The following is an 8,450-nucleotide window of genomic DNA, read 5'->3' as shown; positions in this document are numbered from 1 at the left end:
TTCACATCAGGTGGCCAAAGTATTGGAGTTTCAGCTTCAACATCAGTCCTTCCAATGAATACTCAGCACTGATTTCCTTTAGGATGGACTGATTGGATCTCCTTGCTGTCCAAGGGGCTCTCAAGAGTCTTCTCCAACACCACAGATCAAAAGCATCAATTCTTCGGTGCTCGGCTTTCTTTCTTTATAGTCCAACTCTCACATCCATACATGACTACTGGAAAAACCATAGCCTTGACTAGACGGACCTTTGTTGGCAAAGTAATGTCTCTGCTTTTTAATATGCTGTCTAGGTTGGTCATAACTTTTCTTCCAAGGAGTAAGCGTCTTTTTATTTCATGGCTGCAGTCACCATATACAGTGATTTTGGAGCCCAGAAAAATAAAGTCTGCCACTATTTCCACTGTTTCCCCATCTACTTGCCATGAAATGATGGGACTGGATGCCATGATCTTCATTTTCTGAATGTTGAGTTTTAAGCCAACTTTTTCACTCTCCTGTTTCACTTTCATCAAGAGGCTTTTTAGTTCCTCTTCACTTTCTGCCGTAAGGGTGATGTCGTGTACATATCTGAACTTATTGATATTTTTCCTGGCAATCTTGATTCCAGCTTGTGCTTACTCCAGCCAAGCATTTCTCATGATGTACTCTGCATATAAGTGAAATAAGCAGGGTGACAATATACAGCCTCAACATACTCCCTTTCCTGTTTGGAACCAGTCTGTTGTTCCATGTCCAGTTCTAACTGTTGCTTCCTGACCTGCATACAGGTCTCTCAGGAGGCAAGTCAGGTGGTCTCGTATTCCCATCTCTTTCAGAATTTTCCACAGTTTGTGGTGATTCACATAGTCAAAGGCTTTGGCATAGTCATAGAAATAGATGTTTTTCTGGAACTCTCTTGCTTTTTCAATGATCCAACAGATGTTGGCAATTTGTTCTGTGGTTCCTTTGCCTTTTCTAAATTCAGCTTGAACATCTGGAAGTTCATGGCTCATGTACTGTGATTTTGAGCATCACTTCGCCGGCATATGAAAGAAAGAAAGTGAAGTCGCTCAGTAGTGTCCTACCCTTTGCAACCCCGTGGACTGTAGCCCACCAGGCTCCTCCATCCATGGGACTCTCCAGGCAAAGATACTGGAGTGGGGTGCCATTTCCTTGCTAGCGTGTGAGATGAGTGTAATTGTGTGTTAGTTTGAGCATTATTTGGCATTGCCTTTCTTTGGGATTGGAATGAAAACTGACATTTTCCAGTCCTGTGGCCACTGCTGAGTTTTCCATATTTGCTGGCATACTGAGTGCAGAACTTTCACAGGATCATCTTTTAGGGTTTGAAATGGCTCATCTGGAATTCCATCACCTCCACTAGCTTTGTTCATAGTGATGCTTCCTAAGGCCCACTTCACTTTGCACTCCAAGAAGTTTGGCTCTAGGTGAGTGATCACACCATCATGATTATCTGGGTCATGAAGGTCTTTTTTGTACAGTTCTTCTGTGTATTCTTGCCACCTCTTCTTAATATCTTCTGCTTCTGTTAGGTCCATACCATTTCTGTCCTTTATTGAGCCCATCTTTGCATGAAATATTCCCTTGGTATCTCTAATTTTCTTGAAGAGATCTCCAGTCTTTCCCATTCTGTTGTTTTCCTCTATTTCTTTGCATTGATCGCTGAGGAAGGCGTCCTTCTCTCTCCTTGCTATTCTTTGGAACTCTCCATTCAGGTGGGTATCTTTCCTTTTCTCCTTTGCTTTTCATTTCTCTTCTTTCCACAGCTATTTGTAAGGCCTCGTCATACAGCCGATTTGCTTTTTTGCATTTCTTTCTCATGGGGACGGTCTCAATCACTGTCTCCTGTACAGTGTCATGAACCTCATTCCATAGTTCATCAGGCACTCTATCAGCTCTAGTCCCTTAAATCTATTTCTCACCTCCACTGTATAATCATGAAGGGATTTGATTTAGGTCATACCTGAATGATTTAATGGTTTTCCCTACTTTCTTCAATTTAAGTCTGAATTTGGTAATAAGGAGTTCATGATCTGAGCCACAGTCAGCTCCCGGTCTTGTTTTTCCTGACTGTATAGAGCTTCTCCACCTTTGGCTGCAAAGAATTTAATCAATCTGATTTCGGTGTTGACCATCTGGTGAGGTCCTTGTGTAGAGTCTTCTCTAGTGTTGTTGGAAGACGGTGTTTGCCGTGACCAGTGCATTCTCTTGACAAAACTCTGTTAGCCTTTGCCCTGCTTTATTCTGCATTCCAAGGCCAAATTTGCCTGTGACTCCAGGTGTTTCTTGACTTCCTACTTTTGTATTCCAGTCCCCTATAATGAAAAGGACATCTTTTTGGGGTGTTAGTTCTAGAAGGTCTTGTAGGTCTTCACAGAACTGTTCAACTTCAGCTTCTTCAGTGTTACTGGCTGGAGCATAGACTTGGATTACCGTGATATTGGATGCTTTGCCTTGGAAATGAACAGTGATCATTCTGTCATAATTGAGATTGCATCCAAGTACTGCATTTTGGACTCTTTTGTTGACCATGATGGCTACTGCATTTCTTCTGAGGGATTCCTGCCTGCAGTAGTAGATATAATGGCCATCTGAGTTAAATTCACCCATTCCAGTCCATTTTAGTTCGCTGATTCCTAGAATGTTGACATTCACTCTTGCCATCTCCTGTTTGACCACTTCCAATTCGCCTTGATTCATGGACCTAACATTCCAGGTTCCTATGCAATATTGCTCTTTACAGCATCAGACCTTGCTTCTATCACCAGTCACATTCACAGCTGGGTATTGTTTTTGCTTTCGCTCTGTCTCTTCATTCTTTCTGGAATTATTTGTCCACTGATCTCCAGTAGCATATTGGCGACTTACCGACCTAGGGAGTTCATCTTTTAATGTCCTATCTTTTTTGCCTTCGCATACTGTTCATGGGGTTCTCAAGGCAACAATACTGAAATGGTTTGCCATTCCCTTCTCCAGTGGACCACATTTTGTCAGAACTCTCCACCATGACCCGTCTGTCTTGGGTGGCCCTACATGGCATGGCTCATAGCTTCATTGAGTTAGACAAGGCTGTGGTCCATGTGATTAGATTGGTTAGTTTTCTGTGATTGTGGTTTTCAGTTGTCTGCCCTCTGATGGAGAAGGATAAGAGGCTTATGGAAACTTCCTTATGGGAGAGACTGACTGAGGGGGAAACTGGGTCTTGTTCTGCTGGGTGGGACCATGCTCAATAAATCTTTAATCCAATTTATTGCCTGGAGAATCCAGACAGAAGAGTCTGGAGGGCTATAATCCATGAGATCGCATAGTCAGACAAAAGTGAGTACACATGAGCACATGTGTGTGTGTACGGGTATATATATATAGATAGATAGATAGATGATTCACTTTGCTTATATATATATATATATTAGCAGCAGACACTAATACATAATTGTAAATCAACTATAGTCCAAAATAAAAAAACCTTACATTCAGGTTTGACCCAGCAGACACTGAGCCAGTACCAATCACACACAGAGTAAGACTCTGGATGCAGAGGCTGCATAAACCAGAGACAGGCTTCCATCCCCAAGGAGTTTCAACTCGTTTGGGAGGACGGGCAATGTGTGTTCAATGCAGTTTGCTTGATAAAACAATTTTAATGTTGTGCCAGATAAAAACAAAATTAATCAGCTGTGTAGTAAAATTCCTTAGACTGATTAAAAATGTAAAATTTGTTGCTATTTATTGTGACATTTATTCCTGCTGTAATCCTGTCATTGCAAGTACATTCATTATGCTTAATGTTTTTATTAATCTTGTGCCATAAATCACTCATGGGATAAGAGTCACTCTCCACTTTATGACTTAAAAAAAAAGATATCCTAATTCTTTCGTAAATGAACTGTCAGTATAAATTATGCAATGTCTCTAAACTGTTAGACAAATTTGGCATATTTATTTTGTAATAAATTAAAATGCATACATTAGACTCTATTTCCCCACTTATGTGCAGTATTACTTTCACTGGCCCAAAATATTGCATCTAATCCTTTCTAAAAGTCACAAGTTCTGTGACTAATTTCTTGTGCTGACATTAAGAGCAAATTGTCGTGATGCCATATATCATTGCCCTGACTGTTTGCGACCTCATGGACTGTAGCCTGCCAGGCTCCTCTGCCCATGGGATTCTCCAGGCAAGAACACTGGAGTGGTTTGCCAATTCCTTCTCCAGGGGATCTTCCCAGCTGAGGGGTCAAACCTGCATCTTTCATGTCTCCTGCATTGCAGGTGGATTATTTACCGCTGAGCCACCAGGGAAGCCCAGGTGTTTAGGAGGATGTAGCTTGACTCCTGGTGCAGCAAACGAAAAATATTCTCCCTCTAAAAGTATAAACATGCGCTTATAGATATTAGACATACAGAGTCCCTAAAAACATCATACTCCACTGACAAGAACATGACGTTCAGACACACATCCCCTCCTAAACTCCTGTTTCCTGTCTCTCTACCTCTAAACCCTCGAGGAGCCGTGGTTCTTACCGTGACTGTAGGTCCAACTGCAGCTCAGACAGGCTGCTGGCTCTGAGGGGCTAGAGGAAACCCCAGGGGGACTTAGAGGATGCCAGAATCTTCCATAGGGCTGGGTCAGGGTTCCAAAGTCCAGTCCCAGAAAGCAGCAGGGGACCAGCTGTGCTGGGGGAGGGGCGGGCAGAGGTGACAGGAGGGTAGCGGGAAGGTCAGCCAGCGCCAACGCCGGCCTCCAGCGGGTGCCACCGTAGGGGGTGGAAGGGTGGGGTGCTGAAGGCAAAAGACCACGACCTTCCTCCATCACCCCCAACCCTGAGGTGCCCCCCAGTAGGTGCCCATCACCCTGAGCTTTCGCCCTTCAGCCTCCTGGCCCCCAGGCCCTGCACCAGAGGCCCACGTAGACACAGGCTACTCCCAGAGGAGGTGAGGCCCAGGCAGACCCAGCAACGGGAGGGCTTTCGGTGAAGCTGGGGCCGCAGTCCCCCGATCCTAACCGTTTCCTGACAATCCAACACAGCAGATCGCACACCCCGACAAAGGTTTATTTCCAGGGGGTCTGAAAGCTGGCAGGGCTTGAATTGTATAATTCAATGCTCTTGACTGGCCTGTCAGGTCACATTCTGAATCCTCCAAGTTAGGTAACAACTACTATTCAAGGGAAACCTGAGCCAGAATCTCATTAGAGATGAATCAATTCAGCACGCCCTGCACGCAGTCTTGGGAGCTGTCCTGGATGAGAGGCCAGGGAGACCGCCGTTGGGGGCTGCAGCCTGGCCTCCCCCCATCCCCGGGGTCTCAGCACTGATGTGGCTCCTCCTTTTCCGTAAGTCTTCTCAGGAGTCATCCCACAACAGGACGAAAGGAAAGAAGTGACACCCTCAAGGAGAATGAGAGGGGTGAGAGTCAATACACACGAAAACGAGAGACAGAAGACCAGACCGGACCTTCAGAGCCAAAGCCCCGCAGGCTGGAAGGCAGATGTTGACCCTGCCCACGGAAACGACTCCAGGCTGCAGCCGGGCTAGTCTGAGGCTCAGGACAGCTTCAGAGCCGCCTGGCTCTCCCACTTCTCTGGCGCCAGAGGACCGCGGGCCCAGTGGCAGGTGAATTACACATCCATAAGAGGCCAGCAGATGACAGGCCATCATCTCCTCTGTCTCTTACGGGGAATAAGCGACAGTGGGCTTTTAACATAATTAAATGCCATATTCATGTACCAGCCAGAGGTTCCTGAAGACCGGCTGGTTAGCTCAGTCCATTTGCAGTCGTTAGCACTACAGGCCAAGCACAGACACATGGACTTGTAAACCACTGAAGTCAGCCACGTGGACCCAGCCTTGCAGAGCACTCTCCTAGCTCCACTCTGATGGCTCGGGACATCACCAGCCAGTGTCACTGGGTGTGTCAGCAATTTCTGACTGCCTCTCTCCCTGATCCTACAGCCCGTCATTTCCATTCAACACAAGCAAACTGGCGCATTCATCACTTCATACGCACAGTCACAACATTCCCCAAGGAAGGGCTGATTCCAAGACATTGTAGGATTCCTATTAAAGCAAAAGGAAAGGTTCATTGAAATTAATAGCGGAAATGCTTATCTATCACAATAGAGGGCCCTTGAACCATGATGCTGCAAAACCAGCGATTTAGTAGTCTTTTGCAAAAATTTACATGAATTCAGTCCCACACTCATCCAGGATTTATTTGCAGCTCTGCCTTTTTGCCAGCTGCCCCAAATAAGGGAGAAACACACTGGTAACAGATCTAAAACACTTCACCAGAGAGAAAAGCCAAATCAACATGACAGAGACGGAGCCCAAAGCCTGGATGGCGTTTCCCACTAACCAACTGAATGACAGATTTTGTATTTTTACATGCCTGCCTCCAAGATCCTCCAACATGTAGTTCTAACACCAATTCCAGTATGTTATTCAGCAAAATTTATTGGCCTGGCTTACATGCCAGAATCTATATGCGATGAGATTGAAACGCCTGCTGAAGAGAAGGTGCAGAGTTTGTGTCTGCCTGAAACTCGGGTGTGGTCCCGCCAGGAGGAGACTCTTCTGTGTTGGGTCGGATGATTCGGCTGGGTCAACCCCTGCATGGCTGCAAGCAGTGAAGAATGATTCACGAGCACACTTGCCCACCATGGAGAACACACCCCACAATTGTTCCTGTAGCAATGGTAGACACTGCTCTTGTTAGGGAGACGGGGCAGGGATCACAGTGAAGCCTGGCACACTTGGGTGTGTCTCCTGTGATGGGGAAGGAGTTTCAGTCTATTGGGAAACTTTATTTCCTTGACAAGGCTCAAGTTACAGTGGTACCAGCATCAGAAGTAAGTTCAGCCGCATCCCATCACTGTGGTGATAATCCCTGTGTAGCTGTCCAATGCCCCCATGCTGCTGGCTGCAGAACCTGACCCCCCCAACCCCCACCACCCACCCTTGCCGCCCCCGGCAAGACCTGGACTGCCAGCTCCCTTGACCGGAACCTGGCAGAGGGAAAGGCCCAAGAGGAAGCCAGTACCCATGGAAAGCAGGGCCTCTGGGCCTCCCAGTCCTTCAGCTCTCCTAGACCAGCGCTTTCCGCCTTTTGCAGGGCCAACACCTATTCTCCCCACTCCCTTTGTTCCTCCTCACCAGGCTCCTCTCCCCTGCCATCCACCTGGGCCGCTGCCCACCAGGTTCAGCTGCACCCTGGGGCTCCCCTCAGCCTTCGTCCCAGCTGGAGCCACTCTTTATCATAAGCACCCACAAGATAACAGAGGACAGAATTCCTTTCCTTCCCTCCTGTGTGTGCTTAGTCGCTTCAGCCGTGTCCAACTCTCTGGGCTCCCATGGACTGGAGCCCACCAGCTTCCCCTGTCCATGGGATTCTCCAGGCAGGAATACAGGAGTGGGTTGCCATGCCCTCCTCCAGGGGTTCTTCCCAACCCAGGGATCTAATTGGAGCCTCTTATGTCTCCCGCATCGGCAGGGGAGTTCTTTACCACTAGCACCACCTGGGAAGCCCCTTCCTTCTTAGTTCTAGCACATAATTGCTGAAAAGTGAGTGAAGCGTGGAAATCACCAGCACAAAAACCACACCCCGACTCTCTCGCTTCCCCTTGGAGTTCTCAGGTGCAGGGTCCACGGTCCCTCCCACCCAGGTCTGCAGGGTGCAGGTGGCCCTCTAGGCAAAGTCCAGGGCAGAGCGGCACTCGACGGGGGCACAGGGTCTCCCGACTGGAGCTCCCGGGGCACCTCTCTGCGTCTCTGTTTCTCACTTGCCGATCAGCGACATGGTTGTCAGTTTCATTACACGGGTCACTCAACTTTGACCCACGGTGGGGAAGGGGATGTCTTCCCTTCCTCCTTCCAGAGGTGACTGTAAACTCAAAGACCAGAACAAAGGCTACACACAAGAGATCACTTTCTCAGAATCCACGGGAAACACGGCTCTGAAGTCCAGTTTTAGAAAGCCCCCACCGCCACCCACCTCCCAGGCAGGCGCTCTGCAGAGAGATGCCCTCCCCGACCTTCCTGCACCAACACCTCTCCTCTGGGGAAGACCCTGCACACGGAGGCGACTCCTGGATTCATCCCTCTCCTGCCCATAAGCCACGTCCCTAACCCGAGTCACAGTCCGGAATGAAATCTGGGGGCAGCAGGCTCAGCTGGAAGGCGACCAGGGCTTTGCCATGGCCTCAGAGGGCAGCTGGAGAGGGTGTGAGCCCCAGCGGGGTCACCAGTCCTGCGAGAGCCACAGGCAGCCCCTTGCCCTGCCGGTGTCCGGCTGGCTGGTCCGACCACACACGTGCACACACCCCTCAGAGGACCAGCATCAGTGCTCCGTCTCCATCCGGAACAAGGAAGGGGATGCTTCCCAACACTGACTCAGGCTTCCCCCACCCGCCCCATGCCTGCTCAGGCTCCCAGGAACAAGGACACCGC

This window comes from Capra hircus, chromosome 8, assembly GCF_001704415.2.
Source record: "Capra hircus breed San Clemente chromosome 8, ASM170441v1, whole genome shotgun sequence".
Classification (NCBI taxonomy): Eukaryota; Metazoa; Chordata; class Mammalia; order Artiodactyla; family Bovidae; genus Capra; species Capra hircus.
This window is presented reverse-complemented; position numbering follows the sequence as displayed.